This window comes from Felis catus, chromosome C1 (genome assembly GCF_018350175.1).
Source record: "Felis catus isolate Fca126 chromosome C1, F.catus_Fca126_mat1.0, whole genome shotgun sequence".
Taxonomy (NCBI): Eukaryota; Metazoa; Chordata; class Mammalia; order Carnivora; family Felidae; genus Felis; species Felis catus.
In genome coordinates, this window is record NC_058375.1 from 17,516,308 (window position 1) to 17,533,970 (window position 17,663).

Genomic DNA, 17,663 nt, shown 5'->3' on the forward strand with positions numbered 1-17,663 from the left:
TGCACAGACAGGAGGGTGACTCTAGTTTATCAGAATCTATTGTATGTTTGAAAGCTGCTAAGAGACTAGAACCTAAAAGTTCTCATTAAGGAAAGAAACTTGTAACTATGTGAGGTGGTGGGTGCTAACTAGACTTATTGTGGCGATTATTTCACAATATATACATATATCAAATCATTATGTTGTACACCTGAAACGAATACGATCTTATATGTGTGCCAACTACACCTCAATAAACCTATCAAATTGATATCAAATATCAATTACCTCCAGATAATATCAAATCTATGTGATGAATACAATGATGGGGAAGCAAGGAGACTGGCTGGTGGAAGCAGAGAGGAGTCCCTCACCCCGATTAGGCAACCAGGGAGGGCTTCCTGAAGGAAGTGAGTCCGGAGTTATGTTTTGAAGGAGGGTGAAAATTAGCCAAATGAAGAAACGAATATACTAAAAAAGGGAACAGTAGGGAGGAGGGGAAGAACAGAGGAGCGTAAGATCTGAGAGGAAGAAAAGTGAGGGGTGAGGCTGGAGAAGTGGGTAGGAGCAGATCTTGAGGGGCATCAAAAACCCAGCTGAGGGACGCCTGGGTGGCGCAGTCGGTTAAGCGTCCGACTTCAGCCAGGTCACGATCTCGCGGTCCGTGAGTTCGAGCCCCGCGTCAGGCTCTGGGCTGATGGCTCAGAGCCTGGAGCCTGTTTCTGATTCTGTGTCTCCCTCTGTCTCTGCCCCTCCCCCGTTCATGCTCTGTCTCTCTCTGTCCCAAAAACAAATAAACGTTGAAAAAAAAAAAAAAAAACCCCAGCTGAGAGGTGTAATTTCCTCCCAGAGGGCAGTGAGGAGGCTTGGAAGGGCCTTCAGCCTTGCCTACAGGGGTCCAGGAGGGGAAGCCAGGCAGTAAATGGGATGGGCAGGAGTGAGGCTAACGGTCAGGGCTACCCCTCTCCCCATCAGCACGCTAGAGCCACACATGGCTTTCCCCCTGAGCTCTACCGCAGAGACCCTCAAAACTGAAGGTTCATCAGGATCACCAATCACCCCTAAAAGGGTTTAGTAGATCTGAGGGGGGGTCCCAAGAATTTACACTTTATTTCTTTAGTTAGCGATTTAGTCACTTATGTTTAAGTGATCACCCAACCAATGTGGGGCTCGAACTCAAAACCCCGAGATCAAGGGTTGCATGCTCTTCCGACTGAGTCAGGCAGGAGTCCCCAGAATTTCCATTTTTAACTAGTTAGGCGATGTTGCTGGTTGGGGGGACCCCACTTTGAAAACTGCTCTCTAACATACCTTCCCATTCTCACCCAAAGGCCTTTGCACCTGCTATTTTCGTCTCCTTGGGGATGCTCTCCCTTGAATCTTTGTCACCTCCTCGGAGAAGCTTTCCTTGACCACTCACGTACTCTAGCCCTTAGGTCACTAACATCTTGCCTGTTTTGTTTTCTGTACAGCACTGGTCATGCTTAGAAATTATCCCGTTACTGTATTTATTGACTTCTTTATTTGTTGTGTGTTTGCCTGTCTTAGAATGTAAGGCGCCGGGGGTGGGGTGGGGGGCAAGGATCTTTCCCTGGGGACCCAGGACAGCGCTTGGCATCCAGTAGATTCACAGGAGATTGTTTATTAAATGAAAAGCAGGTAGGGTGGGCTTCTATCACCTGGGGAATCTGCTGGGGGTTTCTCGCAGTGGAGGCCCCAGTGATGGGCACCAGAGGAGGAAGCTGTTTGGATATTGAACTGAGTGGTTGAAACAGGTTAGAAAAAGTCATCCTCTTTGGTGGGGGGGGGGGGGGAGGGACAGGGTGGGGTGAGATAGAGTTTAAAATAGGTGACCTTTCAAGCAGATGTGGGAGGAAGGAAGGGCCCACTGACATCACAGCTGAGAGGCCCAGAGCTCCGTTGTGGTCCAGGGACTGGGGCCACTAGAGAAGGCCCCCGGCCTGAGTCACTCCCACCTGTAAATCAGGAGACCAGGCCAAGCCTGGAGGTGGGGGTGGGAGGGTGGTTCTTGGGGAGTCTGGGGACAGGGAGAGGTGGCAGTGGCTGCCCAGCCTGGGTCCCCCTTCTTTCTTGCCTCAGCCCTCTCCTGCACTTGCCCACTGCATTATGGAGGCCTGGGTAAGACACAGGTCCTCAGTTTCCTCATCTGGGAAATGGGGGGAAGGGAGGAAGGAGGAAGTCCAGGCTTCTCGGCATGCCACGGTTGACCTCGCCCCAGCTATTTACCTCATATGTGCCTGCAGTTCTGCAACCAGTCCTGCCTTAGGCTTCCATTTGAGCTCTTTGTCCAGTGCCCCCTACCCTACACACACACACACACACACACACACACACCGCCCTGCCCTCCTTTTCTAAGCTGATGCTCTTCATCCTCCAGGTTCAGGGTGCTGGGTACGGGCAGAACAACAGCATGGGCTTTGGAGCTGCTTCCGGATCTGGCTGTCCCTGATTCCCGCCGTGAATCTTCACTCTTTTGACCTCAGCTTCCCTCCCTGTAGAGTGGGTATATCTATTGCTTCTCTGCCTTTTGGCTAAGATCAAGTGTAGAGTGGTTATATCTACCTTCTAGATTGTGGTGAAGGTAAAAAAGCCGATTAGGGAAGTTGGTTTCTTTTGCCCCTTTTCTTCCAATTTTTCTTCTTGTGGCAAAATACACAAACATAAAATGTACCATGTTAACGACTTTTAAGCATACAGCTCAGTGGTGTTCGATACATTCATGCTGGGCAGCTCTCACCGCAATCCATCTCCAAACCTTTTCATCTGTGAAACTGAAACTCTCCCCACAGCCCCTGGCAACCTCCATTTGACTTTCTTTTTCTTTTCTTTTCTTTTTTTTTTTTCAAAAGATTTTATTTTTAAGTAATCTCGACACCCTACGTGGGGCTTGGACCCACAACCCGGAGATCAAGAGTTGTGCGCTCCACTGACTCACCCAGCCAGGTGCCCCTCCATTCCATTAGCTCTCCGAATCCCACTACTCTAGAAGTGGAATCACGTGGTATTTGCCTTTCTGTGACTGGCTCCTTTCACTCAGAATCATGTCCTCAAGGCTCATCCACGTAGAAGCACGCATCAGGATTTCCCTCCTTTTAAAGGCTGCATGATATTTCATTGGATGCGTATATCGCATTTTGCTTATCCATTCATTCGTCAGTGGGTTGCCGTGTCGCTGGGTAAGACACAGGTCCTCAGTGTCCTCATCTGGGAAGCGGGACATTTGGGTTGCCTCCACATTTTAGCTGTTGTGGCTAATGCTGCTATAAACACTGGTGTGAAAACATTTCTTTGGGACCCTGCTTGCAATTCTTTCGGCCGTACACCCAGAAAGGGAATCACCGGATCAAGTGGTAGCTGAATTTTTAATTTTTTTGAGGAGCTGCCAACACAGTGGCCTACCACTTTACATTTCTACCGACGGTTCCTTTACCCTTTTCCCCTCCCCTAGTTCCAACTACTGCTGCCCTGAAGTCTTTCAAATTTTCTCAGCATGATTGAATTCCAGTAGCACTGACCAGTCCTCGGGCTAGACTGCTAGAGAGCCCTTTGACCCCAGCCTGGCTGAAAGCAGAGACCGGTTGCCGCACCACAACTCTGCCTCTGGCTCAGACCCGGTACAGAGCGGGAAGGTCTACCAAACACCAAGTATGCACCAAGGGCCCTGGCAGGTACCTCACATGCATCATCGATTGGCCCCTTCATCCTCATTACTATGCAGAAGGGTTACCATGCCCACCAGGAGAGCGAGCTTTGGGAAGTGTCCTGACTTGCCCAAGCAAAGATTAGGGAGCAACGAGGCTGGAGAAGTGGGAAGGGCCCAGTGTACAAAGGTTCTTGAATACATTTTATCTTGAGGGCAATGGGGAGCCACTGCAGGTGTGAGACAGGGAGACAACATGATCCGACATGGGCTGAAAGCTGAGCCGGGTTAAGCTAGGTAGGGAGGAAAGGAGAAGGATTACGGTTTGATTTCTGCTTCCCAGAGTGCTAAGGAGGGAGGCTTTACCTTGGTAAAGAGGGAAGGTGATGCAGGCAGGGCAGATGGGGACAGAGCTGGCACGCGTGACCTAGAATGAGCCATTTGAACTTGAGCGGGGAGTGGGGAGCTTGAGGCGATTTCCCGTTGCCTAATGCAAGGCGCAGTGTTGTCTCAGGCACTTACTTTGGTTCTCTGAGTCTCAAGTTCCTCATCTGTAAGAGGCAAGGTCACAGTACGACCTCCTGGGCAGCTGTGGGAGTTCAATGAGATCACCAACACATGCAAAGCATTTACTTAGGCCAGCCTGGCACACAGCAAGTGCTCGAGAACCACCGAGCCGTTGTGGGAAGCGAGGCACCGAGGCACCGCCATTATTTTTATTGCAACCCTCAGGCTTGGGGGCAGCCTCCCAGGTAGGCTGGGGTCTTCAGCCCCCAGGGAGCATTCGTTCCCAGGCCTGGCTTATTTCGCGTGGGCTCTGTTGGATGACATTTCTCTGCTTCCTGGTGGGGACGGTGGGAATGGCAGCCACGCATGCAGGTGCCACCTCCCTGCCCGCCCCCCCTCCCTCCCCTCCCCTGCTCCTGCTCCTCTCCACCCCGGGTCTATTTCCAGCAGCCCGGCTGCCTGAGGCCAACGCCAGGTGTGGGTGGTGAGTCAGAGCCAGGCTGGCCCTGGGGGCCTAAAGCTGTCACAGCTTCCCTCCCTTGGCCTTTCCCAGCAGCCCTCTGGGCACTTTAATGGGGGAGGGAAGGCCAGGTCAGTGCCAAAAGGTCCCTCATCAGTGTTACCAAGAAGACACGGGGACAGCGCCCCAACATGCCCCAGATCTACCTCTCTCCTGGCTGGAGGTGGGGGCTGGGGCGGGGGGCACGGCCCATTCAGCTCCTCTCCTGGTGTACCTCCGTCCGGACCCAGCATGTAGCAGGGATGTAGTAAGCGTTGGCTGACGGAATGAGCCCGCGTTTGTACAAGACTTTGGAGGAATGAGATTTGCTTATGTGAGGACAGAGCATAGGTTCCGAGACAGAAAGACAGGCCTAGTTTATGTGACCCTGGGCAGGTGGATTTGCCTCTCGGAGCCTCGGTTTGCTCATCAGTGAAATAAGGATAGTGATGTGTACCTTATAAAGGACCGCGGTGAAGTATAAATAAACGAGGCCGGCCTCAGAGAACTGGGCCTTATACGATATCGATAAGAACATCGGTCACATTCTGTGGCAGGTGTATTGCCGCATCTGCTCCTCCCTGGGTGGTGAGCAATGCTCATTTTTGCTCCCCCTCGTCAGGCACCGGGCCCGGCACAGAGCCAGTGCCCCGTCCACGTTTGTTGCATGACTGACTGACTCCATCCAAGGCAGGAACTTGTGAGGCTGAATGGTGGTAACAGTAGGCCACAGCAGCCGGGCGCTCACTGTCCCTTCAGCACCTGTACGCCCAGAGCTTTTGTGGCTTATGTCATCACATTCTCACGGTGCTCCATAAGCAAGGACTGTACTATTACTATCCCCATTTTACAGATAAGGAAACTGAGGTTCAGCCGTATTATTAAGTCACTTGCTCATGGTCGTGTTGACCTAGAGGTGGAGCTGAGACCAAATACAGGTCTGTTTGGCCTCCCGATGTTCTCGGTGGTCCCAGAAGAGGGAGTTGGGAGGGCCCTGCTGGTGGATTTCTTTGCTGGTCTGTGCTGCCTTGAGGTAGCCTGAATCTCAGGACCCTAATGGCCTGTCTGCACATCTGTGTGCCCCCACCAGTACGTACTGAGGACTCTTAGAAACGGGACCGCGTCTCCCTCACTTTAGGGACTCCAGGGCTCGGCACAGGCTGTGGGAGGTGCTTAATGGGAGCTTCCTGGGCAAAGGAGTGGTCTTTGGTCTTCTCTGTTGACTGGGTCCGACACGGTGGAGATGGCATAAACCACTCCACGTGAAGGCACTGAATGTCCGGGCACCAATCCAACACCAGCTGCCAACAGCAGGCACATGAGCAGGGTCACTACCCCCAGCTAAGCTGGCCTCTTAGAGTCAATACTGTCCTCGGTTTCAGAGTCTCTTTGTCCAGCCCCAGGTCAGCTCTCCCTCCCTCCCTCAGCCTCCCAGGACTTCGGAGCTCCTCTCCCCACCCCATGCCCCGCTGCTCTCACACCTGGCCAAGCGGGGACTTGCTTTCGAGGTCACCGAAGCGGCTCTGTGTCAGGTAGGCTGGGCCTTTTACACAACTGCTTTGAGTCTCTGAGCCTTTATTTTTTTTTAAGCTTATTTATTTATTTTTTTTCTCAACATTTATTTATTTTTGGGACAGAGAGAGACAGAGCATGAACGGGGGAGGGGCAGAGAGAGAGGGAGACACAGAATCGGAAACAGGCTCCAGGCTCCGAGCCATCAGCCCAGAGCCCGACGCGGGGCTCGAACTCCCGGAGCGCGAGATCGTGACCTGGCTGAAGTTGGACGCTTAACCGACTGTGCCACCCAGGCGCCCCACAATGTTTATTTATTTTTGAGAGACACAGAGACAGAATGCGAGTGGGTTGGGACAGAGAGAGGGAGAGACGAATCTGAAACAGGCTCCAGGCTCTGAGCTGTCAGCACACAGCCCGATGAGGGGCTCGAACTCACGAGCTGCGAGATCATGACCTGAGCTGAAGTCGGACGCTCAACCGACTGAGCCACCCAGGCGCCCCAAAGCTTATTTATTTTTGAGACAGAGAGAGAGAGAGAAGGGAGAGAGGCAGAGAGACGGGACAGAGGATTTGAAGCAGGCTCTGCCCTGACAGCACAGAGCCTGACGCAGGGCTTGAACTCACAGACCATGAGATCATGACCTGAGCCGAAGTCAGACGCTTAACCAACTGAGCCACCCAGGCGCCCCGAGTCTCTGAGCCTTTAGTTGTTGTGATGCCCCAGCTTCTAGCACAGTGTCAGACACATAATAGGGGCTCAATACATATTTGAATGACTACGTCTTCGGGCTCCATGAATCTGCAGGTCTATTGAACTCTGCTGGTAAAACTCTGGATTGATGTGTGTGGGTGACCGCGGCATTTCTGAGCTTCTGTTTTCCCATCTTTGAAATGGATAGGTTTGATGGAACCAGCCTGTCCACCCCAGCGTCCACTGCGGTGTGCTGGACAAACAGTGGACATTCGCACATACAGCCTCCTCCCCCCCCCCACTCCCTCCCCTCTGTGCACACCCAGATTTTGACGAAACTCAAAAAATCACTGCGGGGGAAGCGAAGTCCTAACGTGATCTGTGATCATCACAATTATTGACCCAGGAACTAGCCGCTCACTCGGGGCTGGAGGTTTACAATCCTCTGCTGCTGGAGACGCCTTTTGTTCTGTCAAGGAAGCAGATTGCAGAGCACAGGGTGTGAATGACATCGTTACAGGACTTGGTTGGTCATCTCTTGATCTATTTAACAACGATTTATGGAGCATCTGGAGCATCGCTAAGTGCCTGCCCCTTGGGGATGCAACAATGAATGAGTTCTTTGGGAACTTATGTTCTGGTGGGAGAGACAGGGAATAATTAAAAAAAAAAAAAAAGAGAGAGGATACAGAGTAAGTGAGAAGATGCCGTATTAAGATAAGTGCCACCTAGGAAATCTACAGGGTGCTGAGTTAGCGGGGCCAGGGAATGGGGGTTACCTTAGCAAGGGGTGTGGGTCAAAGTGGGCCCTCAAAGCTTCATGGGAGAGCTTTATCTGAGCTGCACCTGGAGGCTAAAAAGGTGCTGACCTTGCAAAAAGCGGAGGGAAGAGCACGCCAGGCAGAAAGAACAGTCTGTGCAAAAATTTTGAAGGGGAAAGAGGAAATTGTGGATGTTTTAAAAATATTTTTAAAAAAGAAAATCAGGGGCTGGCTCAGTCAGACTCTTGATCGCAGGGTTGTAAGTTCGAGCACCACGTGGGACACGGAGGTTACTTTAAAAGAAGAAAACCCTGCAATTCTTTATTGTTAATGCCAGATTAATTTCTTCATGCAACAGACAAGCCCCTGCCCTACTGTGCAGCCGGCCCTGTGCTAGTCCCCAGGGACAAACAGAGACGCATGAAAGGGACATTCTTGTCACACACATCCTGGACCGGGCACCCCACGGAGATGAGCTGGTCTGATGTTTGCGAAGGGCTCCCGGCTTGGATCCTTGGGGAATCCAAATAAACCCCGCGGGTTCTGGCAGCCCAGGCCTCCGGCCAGCCGGGCTCCAGGCCTCCAGAGGAGAGAGGCTGCTGCTTCCTGCCTCTCCCTCCCCCACCCACCTGGGCACAGAGGCTCTTTCGTCCATTGTTCCTGCTTCCTGCCCATCCGTCTCCAGCTGCTGGTCTGAACCCTGCAGATTTACACTGACAAGCGGATGCTTTTACCAGGACCCTCGAGGGGGACAGGGAGGGGAGTGGCCTGGGACTAGAGGGAACTTGGGGGAGGGAGGGCCAGAGCTTTGTGACAAGGAAGAGTTTCCTGCCCTGAAGAGGTGTTAGACCCTGAGGGCTGAGAGGAAGGGAAAAAAGCCTCGGTCCCCAAAGGCTCCCTCATGCTGGGAGAGGGAGTGATTAATGACCCCGGACTCGGCAGGGCCTCCATGCCCCTTGGACAGGGTTCAGGTTCAGCAACATCTTCCCCGACCCCGATTCTGATGCGCAGAATGAGCACTGGACTTGAAGTCAGGAGGCCTGGGTTTCCACCTCCACCAACTCTCAGCTAGCTGACTCAGACAAATTTCTCAGCCTCTTCGGGCCTCAGTTTCCTCATCTGACGGGTGGGTCTAATAATCCATGCCCAGCAGTGTTGTGAAAATGAACGTGATCTTGTAGAATAGATGGTTGCAAAAAGCCATTAAAATGAAACACATTTTCTACCCCTCTACCCGCCCCGCCCCGGGCTCTCTTACCCTACGTAGGGCTCCTGTTGCAAACCGGCTCCTGTTAAGGGGGGGGGGGGGGGGCTTGATGGAGCACCTACTGTGTGCCAGCTGCTGTGCCAGTGTTGAAGAGCAAGAGTCAGTTCTTGTTCTCAAGGGAGACGGGCGAGCAGACACGTGTCACGTGACCGGTTAAAGCTGTTGAGCCTGCCAGCCTGCTTGGGTCTATGTCCCAGTGCTGTCATTTACCCGCTGTGTGCAGCTGTAGGCAAGTCACTTAACCTCTCTGTGCCCCAATTTCCTAAATGTGCAAAATGGGGGCCAGTAATTACCCGCCTCATAAGACTGTGGTCAGGATTAAATTATTTGATGCTTGTTTTTTTTTTTTAATTTTTTAATGTTTATTTATTTTTGAGGGGAGGGGGACAGAGCGCAAACAAGCGAGGGGCAGAGAGAGAGGGAGACACAGAATCCGAAGCAGGCTCCAGGCTCTGAGCTGTCAGCACAGAGCCTGACGCGGGGCTCGAACTCACGAACCGCGAGATCATGACCTGAGCTGAAGTCGGATGCTTAACCGACTGAGCCACCCAGGCGCCCCAAATTATTTGATATTTGTAAAGCATTCAGTATAGTATATGTTATATGATATGCCTCAATAAATAAAAGTTATTATTATTATTATTGGATCTGCATTTCACCCAGAACGACAGGAGTCTGGTCCCGGAGCTGGAACGCTGGTCGCTGAGGCTGAAGGAGCCGATGCTGAGTGGGCATGGTTCTCCTTGGCTGGCTGTGTCTGTCTGTCCTGCAGCAGTGTGGGACCACACACCATCGGTCCAGCCAAAGCTGCCACGTGCATAAAGCTGAAGCAGCTCCTGAACCACAGGGTCAGGAGCGTCACACGGAGAGCGGCAGCCATGCGGCCCCACCAGGCAGCGACATCTGGAAACGTGGCAGCGGTGAGCTCTCGCTCCCAGGGGCTAGGCCACTGCCTAGTGTGGTCTGCACCATGCTGTCGGAGGGGCTGGCCGGGCCGGTCACGCGCTGGCCACACGGGTGTAGACCCCTGCCTAGCGGAGGGAGAACCCTCAACTGGACATCAGCTCCCCCTCTGCCTGGGTGGGAACAAGAAAACTCGAGGAACCCGTTGAGCTCCAAGACAGAGGGAGGACCGGGATCAGAAGGCATTGCGTGAGAATAAACTCCTGGAGCCTTCTTCCTCTCGGTACAGTCCAGGGTTTGCAAGGGACGAAGACCCCTCAGCCCCGTTCTACTGACACCTATATAGTCTCTGGAGATAGCGACTCATTTCAGATCACAGCCAACTCAGGAGAAGGGTAGACTCACTGACCACTGCTCTTGCCCTATGGGGAAATGCTGCCCAGGGATCGTTGTTCAGTTGTGACTCAGGAACCACCAGACCTAACGAGTGGGAAATAATCCCATACGTTAATTTTTTTTTAATTTTTTTTTCAACGTTTATTTATTTTTGGGACAGAGAGAGACAGAGCATGAACGGGGGAGGGGCAGAGAGAGAGGGAGACACAGAATTGGAAACAGGCTCCAGGCTCTGAGCCATCAGCCCAGAGCCCGACGCGGGGCTCGAACTCACGGAGCGCGAGATCGTGACCTGGCTGAAGTCGGACGCTTAACCGACTGCGCCACCCAGGCGCCCCCCCCATACGTTAATTAAATGACAAACTATCGGGGTGTCTGGGTGGCCTCAGTCGGCTGAGCATTGGACTTGGGCTCAGGTCATGATCTCGCGGGCTTTGAGTTCGAGCCCCGCATCCGGCTCTCTGCTGACAGCTCGGAGCCTGGAGCCTGCTTCGGATTCTGTGTCTCCCTATCTCTCTGCCCCACCCCCGCTCATGCTCTGTCTCTCTCTCTCTGTCGAAAATAAATAAACATTAAAAAATTTTTTTAAAGAGACAAATTATCATATTAAAAAGAGTTCTTATTAGTGGTGCTGCTGAAGTCAACACAGAGTGGGGAGAAGGTGGCCTGAGGGACCTGCAGCCTAGCCAGCAGCAGAGCTGAGGCAGACGGGAAGAAGAGCTGAGCCTTAAATGATGAGTGTGAACAAAGTAGCAATAGGAACCTCCTCCCGCCCGCCCCCGCCAGGAGAGGACTCGTCGTGAGCGAGGACGGGGGTGAGAAGCAGTGCTGGATGCTCCAGGGACCTGCAAGGGAAGGGAAGATTCAGCCGGAGGCACAGTGGCAGACGAGGCAGGGATGGAACTCGGGTCCTGTCAGCCACGTTAAGCTGTCGTCGGGTCACGATGCTGTAGACAAGCAGAGGGTTGTAAGCAGCGGAGGGACAGAGCAGATGTTGAGTTTTGCAAACCGCCCTGGTTGAGGGATGGCAGATGGATTGGAAGGGTGGAGCCTGAAGACGGGGAGATCACACAGGAGGCTGTTGTAGTGGTGCTGTGGGTAGTAAGAGGGAGGAAAGGTTTCCTGCGCCTTGGGGGTGTTAAGTAAGAAAAATACTCCTAAAGGGCCTAGCACAGCGCCCGGCACATAGTAGGTGCTCACAGCTCGCAGCAAATGTAGCTAAACGCTGAGGGTCTGGACTAGGGCAGCGGTGGTAGGAATGGAGTAGGGGATTGGCTTGAGAAACACTGCGAAAGGCAAAGCCGCAGGAATCGCCGACTGGCTGGCTGCAGGGGTGAGAAAAGAGGGATCCGAGAATCCCTTCAATATTTACGAAGCACCCACCATGCCTGGGAGGCTGCTTTTAGCTGATGATCCCGCATCCGCCAACTTTTTGTGGAGCACCTACTATGTGCAAGGCACCTTCCTAGGTGCTGATGCTATAAAACCAAGCAGAGCTGGCCCCTGGTCCCCTGGAGCTCACCGATAAGACTTCATTAACAGTGGAAGGACCCGAGGCCTCTAGGGCCTCTGGAGCTGCCTTCTGGCTGATTCTCTTGGTGATCGCCAGGCTTTTCAAACCTCACACCCCCCAAACCGGAGTCCCACACCTGCCCTTCCCGCCTGCGCGTTTCCCCACCCCCAGGAAATGACACTACCACCCACCAGGTGCTCAGGCCAGATGCCTGCGTGGCCCTCCTAGTGCCTTCTTTCTCTCTACCCTCTACCCCACCTCCAGCCCAACCCATCTGTAGCTCCCGTGAAATGTATTTCCAAAACCCACTTTGAGTCCCTTGAGTTCTCTCCCCATCTTAGTCCAGGCCACGGGGCCTCCCACGGGATGCCACTTCCACTGCGTGGCCGGTCTCCTTGCTGCTTGAGCCTCCCCTCATTATTCCCCACAACAGGGCAAGCTTCCTTCTTTTCTCGAGTAATCTCTGCGCCCAATGTGGGGCTCGAACTCACAGCCCCAAGATCAAGAGTTGCGTGCTCTACCGACTGAGCCAACCAGGTGCCCCAAGTACAAGCTTCTTAAAAGGCAAACCACATCTCCTGATGCCACTGCTGAAAACTTCGCTTTAGTAGCTTCCCACTGACCTGGAATCAAATCCATGAACCTAAGAAGCCCCCCAAGCCAGCACAGGCCTGGCCCTGCCCTCTTCCCCGCCCCTCCTACAAGTCCACACCCCTCCCCTCTCTGTCCAGCACTGGTCTTCCAGCTTCCAGATCCGCCAAGATCCTTTCTACCTCTGGGCCTTTGTACATGCTGGTCTCTCTCCTGGAGATGCCCTTCCCCCCATTCTTTGCTGTGCTCATTCCTTCTCACTGTCCAGTCCCAGCTTCAGGGCCCCCTCCTTCCGGAGGTCTCCCTGACCATTTCAGTCTCGCCCGTTCCTCCTCATCTCCCTACTGTTTGTTTCTCTTGGAGCACTTTTCCCGGTTTGCAATTATTTTATTTGTCAACTTTTGTTATCTGTCTCCCTGCTCCTTGGACTAGGATCCTTGAAGGCAGTGTCCTCCATCCTGTCCCTGGTGTTCCGAGGGGCACCTGCCCACCCCCCTAACTAACTTTCACTGAACACTGAGTTCGAAGGGTCCAGCCATCTCGCCAATCCCCCACAGCACCCCCCAAACTCCCCTTTTGTTCAAACGGGTGGAACTCTCTCCTCTCCCTGCCTCAGCGGAATAACTTGTGGGTTATCTTGTCATCTATCAATCTCTAATAAACCGAGTTATTTTTAGAACAGGTGAAAGCAACGATCTCACATCTCTGAGAAGATTTTCCACTCCCATCTGACTTTCTACTACAATTTGGTTTCCTGTGGTGGTTGCGGAGGCTGTTCAGCTAGCAGGCTTTGTTATTCTGGGGTGCAGAGAAGGGCCTACAGAGAAAACCTAGCCTCCCCTCACACCCCTCGACCCTGCACCCTGCATGGAGAGAGGAACCCGGTGCCTGGGGCAATCCCCTGGCAGAGGACTCTGGGAAGCCTGGAGGAAGCCTGACACTCACTGTGTGTCATTTGCCTCGTCACTTTCCCTTTCTGAGCCTCAGTTACTCCTCTGGAGGGTGTGGGAGGGTTAAGCACTAAAGACCTCTGACTGGTAAGATTTGGATAGAACCATGAGCCAGTGGGTTTTTTTTTTCCGTCCCTGGACATCAATTAGATGACATCAGTTCTTTCTATGAATGAAATGTAGTCAGTGCCTCTTATAGCACGTATGCAAATATATGTAAATTAATACAAAATAAAGGACCCCCAAAAGCTTCTGTTCATAGAACCGAGGTCTGGTCAGACCTGGGGTGGAGGGAGAAACTTAGCTCATGCTTTCACCCTCCTTGAATGCCTCTCCCCACCCCCCACCCTACAGAGAAGGACCGGAGAAGGACCCAGGGAAGGGAGGTGACTGGCCTACGGTCATGCAGCCAAACACTGACAAAGTGTTTCAGCAGCCAGGTCTCTACCCTGGCATTTTTCTCACCTGCCCTTCCTTCTGTTCAGCCCCAGGCCTGGGGCTAGAACCTAGCTCTAAGGGAAGGGAGGAGCAACCTGTGGCCAGGACAAGGTGCACTGGAATAAACTTCATAATGAAGTTCTACCAAAATACCCTGTATGCAGATCGGGGAGAAGTCCTTTTGGTTATGTGATCAGGGTGAAGAGGTCCTTTGAGTCACATGGTGAAAAACTGGGATGTAGGGAGATGATTCCCTGTAGAGGGGACAGTGTACCCCAAGGAGCAGATGCCAAAAACAGGAAAGCACTGTCATGCTCTGGCATTCCTGCTTATAAAGACAAGCCTCCATGGTGTCCCCTGCCAACCAGAATGCGACCCCCCCTCCCCCGTCTCTTTTAGATGGAAATTCTGGAACCTCCCCTGCCTGTAGGATAGTGCACACTTAGGGAGATAGTGAAGAACGAGCCTGGATGGCTACCTGGGGACCAACATGTCCAAAGTCTGAAATGGTAAGCTAGGAAATCATCCGGACTTTGTTCTGAGAGCAATAGGGAGCCACTGAAGGTTTCAGAGCAGTGAGAGAAGTCATCAGATTCATATTTAGGATGACCCAATTGGTGCTGGCAGCAGAGAAATCAGTTCGAAGACCGGGGACAATAGTCCCAGTGGTGAAGGGAAAGGCCTGAACCGGGCCAGGGAAGCAAGAGTAACGCAGGGATACTTGTCTCGATGGAGTAGTCTGAGCCTCTTTGGATAGGGAAGCAAGGGAGAGGACTGAGAACAGTGAGTCTGCTTAATCCGGAGAGGAAGGGAGCTGAGGCCTCTCCTTCCATCCTTCTCATGACTGGCTATTTCCCCAAGCTGGTGCCCAGGCAGGCAGGGAAGGGGGTGCCCAGGTCAGTGGGGCTGCTGCCTGCCAGGAATCCAGGACAGAGGGCAGCTTGACTTTGTTCTCTGGGGACTTTTATTCTATTTCTCTAACTTGTTAAGGAAAGACCTGGGAGCCTTAGGGGACCACAAGTCAAGTATTTCCCAAACATTTATTTAGTATTCACTAGGGCAAAGTATTAGTGTGCGGGACAGACATGCCGAGGCCAGATTTCCTAAATCTCAAACTGTGACGTGAGATGTGCATAGGATTTTTGTCCCCCAGATTTGATATTTAACTATATGACAAGCACTTTAAGGACATCTGTTATAGGTTGGGTTACGTCCCCCCAAAAGTTATGTTGAAGCCTCAACTCTCAGCACCCCAGAATGTGATCTTATTTCGGAAGAAGGTTGCTGCAGATGTAATTACTTAAGATGAGGTCGTATTGGAGCGGGGTTGGCCCTTAGTCCAATCTGACTGGTATCCTCCTAAGAAGAGGAGGGAACCACACAAGGGGAACACTGTTGTTGACAGAGGCAGAGATGGGGGTGATAGAGCTGACCACCACGGAATGCCACCGACTGATGGCCACCAGAAGCTAGGTGGAGGCAAGGAAGTTTTCTACCCAGAGTCTTAGACAAGGTGACCCTGATGGTACCTCGATTTCAATCCTCGAACCTCCAGAACAGAGGGTGAATAAGTCCGCGTTATCTTAACCCCGGCTTTGTGGTACCTTGTCACAATGGCCCTAGGAAACGAATAACACACTGAAATCAATCACATTTAACTTCGGCCACTGCCCCCACTGATCACCACTTGAAAGGCGGGACCGTTCTAGAGCAGACACGCCCATGCCACTCCTTTGTTCAAAACGTGTCCACAGCTCCCCAGTGCCTGGGCAACGCTTGGAGGGACTCCTTGCCTGGGCCCCACATGCTCCCAGCCTCTCATCTCTGCCCTTTGCCCTCTGCTATCAGCACGATACACCATTTCCTCGGGCCCTTCCTCTTATTACCCCCCCCACCCCCGCCTCCACCACCACCTGTTCCCCCTTCCCTGTCTTCGGTAGAGTGGGTAAGAGCAGAGTGCCTGGTTTTGAATCCCGGCTCCCCCATCGCCCAGCGTCCGGCAGTGGCACCTTGGGCAACTTTTTGTCTCAACGCCTCAACTTTCTCACGTGTAAAATGGGAATACTAGCCGTTCCTATTTCAGAGAATGGAAAGGCATAAAAGCCTTGAAAGGGCTTAGTCTTTTGATCTGGCACAGGGAGGAGCAGTTATATTACCTCCCTTATGCTTGGTGTGCTGTCTCCCAGAAGGCCTCTCTGCCCACCGCCCCCCCCCCACCCCCCACCCCAGGGGATTGTGTCACCCACGTATTGTACCTGTCTCGTCATATTTCTGTCTTCACCAGGTTGTGCACGTCTCTGGGCAGGGAAGAGGCCATCCTGCATCCCTGCATCTGAGCATGCAGCAGGTGCTCAATAAATGCTTGCTGCGGTAACTACCGAGCAGAGCGAATTGGCCAAGGGGATCTGGGAGGTAGGGCGTGGGGACCAGCTTTCATAGGACAGTCGGCCCATCTGTCTGGAAGTGAAAGTTGTATTGTTAGTTCTGAGAGCATGAGAAAGAAAGCGAGAACCAGAGAGAAAAAGGCAGTGGGCAGAGGGCAGAGCCGGCACCCCGCTCCGGCACCCCGACCTTGCCCACCAACCCCAGCACATCCTGCCCCTCCCCCGTTGTGCCCCTCCAAATGCTCACCCACGCACACCTACCCCATCCCCAGCCAGCGGCTTCCTCTGACACACATTTTCCATTGCTGGGCGGGGCGGAGCCCTTCCAGGTGAAAACAATCTCCGGGGTTTCCTTTTCAGGGTCCTTCCCCCAACCTTCCCGTCCCTGCCGAACCTACCTGTCAGCAGCCCCTGACTTCAATGGCGCAACATCGGCCTGGGGCCAGAACATTCAAGGCTATGTGAGGTGCCGCCTGGTGTCTCAGATCAGGTTCAGAATGGTGAGTCAGGATGCTGGCTCCGCTGCACTCGAGCTGTGTGACTCTAGGCAGGCCCCTTCCCCCCTCTGAGCCCCCTTTTCTGTAAAAAGGGGTGGTGATGCCAGTCCTCCGGAACTGTGGTGGGTTTTCCGTGGGACGATGGGAAGAGCACGAGAAAGCTCTACCAATCTGATTGTCCGTGGGGACAGCGCAGGTGTGCCGTGGCAACAGGGAAGGTCCCCTTCCCCAGGCCCAGGGCCGTGCCAGGCACTAAGGGGTTGAGAGCGTCTGGCCTCCAGTGTTGCTGAGTATGGATGGGGAAGTGGGGCCTAGAGTCTGGCGGAAAGAACAGAGAAATGGGAGTGAGACCTGAGCTCACCCCCGCCCCCCCATGACTCTGTGACTTGGCATGTCTTATCTCCTCTCTAGACCTCGGTTTCCCAGACTTAGCATCGCGGGACTAACTCTGATGCCTGTCTAGGCCTTCCAGGTCTGAAATCTCAGACCCCCTAGAACCCTCCACCACCACATTCACCTCCCTCGCGTAGACGAAGCGTCTGCCTGCCTCACTGGGTTTGAAGGGAGATCACAGTCTTACTCGTTGCACACTGAGCATCCAGCACCGGACCAGGTGCAGAGTCAGTGGTGAGGGATGGGGGGGGGCGACAGGACTGGGGGGAAGTGAGCGAATGGGGAGAGGGGGGAATGAGGGAATTGGGAGATGGATGCTGGAGGAGTGGACAGTGGACGGATGGATGGTTGGATGATGATTCTACCGGCAGGTGGACAGCTGATGAAAGTGAATTGGTGGGTGTTGAATACTCAGCTACTGATCATGGTTTTTAGCATCACACACACCCCGGGCTTGCCAGGGACCTCCCCTACTTGCAGCCAACGTTCCATGGCTCTGGTTTCTCCTCTAAAGCACGGACGTGGGTCTAAGAATCCTCCCAGGACTCTCTCCACACGAGAGCCTGGATAAGCTGCCCATCACAAGGCCTTACCGGGCTGCCCGGGTGGCTCAGTCGGTCAAGCATCCGACTTGGGCTCAGGTCATGATCTCACAGTTCATGGGTTCGAGTCCCGCGTCGGGCCCTGTGCTGACAGCTCGGAGCCTGGATCCTGCTTC

At 53.3% G+C, this 17,663-nt stretch overlaps 1 long non-coding RNA gene across 2 annotated transcripts; it reads right to left on the reverse strand.

Moving 5' to 3' along the window:
- Nucleotides 1-10,669: 10,669 nt before the first annotated feature.
- LOC105260810 lies at nt 10,670-17,663 on the reverse strand. 2 transcript variants are annotated; one of them, XR_006583989.1, is made up of 4 exons: nt 16,454-17,663; nt 15,927-16,128; nt 15,201-15,290; nt 10,670-11,126 (listed from the first exon to the last, which is right to left on the reverse strand). It is a non-coding gene; the product is annotated as an uncharacterized LOC105260810 (long non-coding RNA). The 2 variants fall into 2 exon arrangements; XR_006583988.1 differs by lacking the exon at nt 10,670-11,126 and having other exon boundaries at nt 13,427-15,290; nt 16,317-17,663.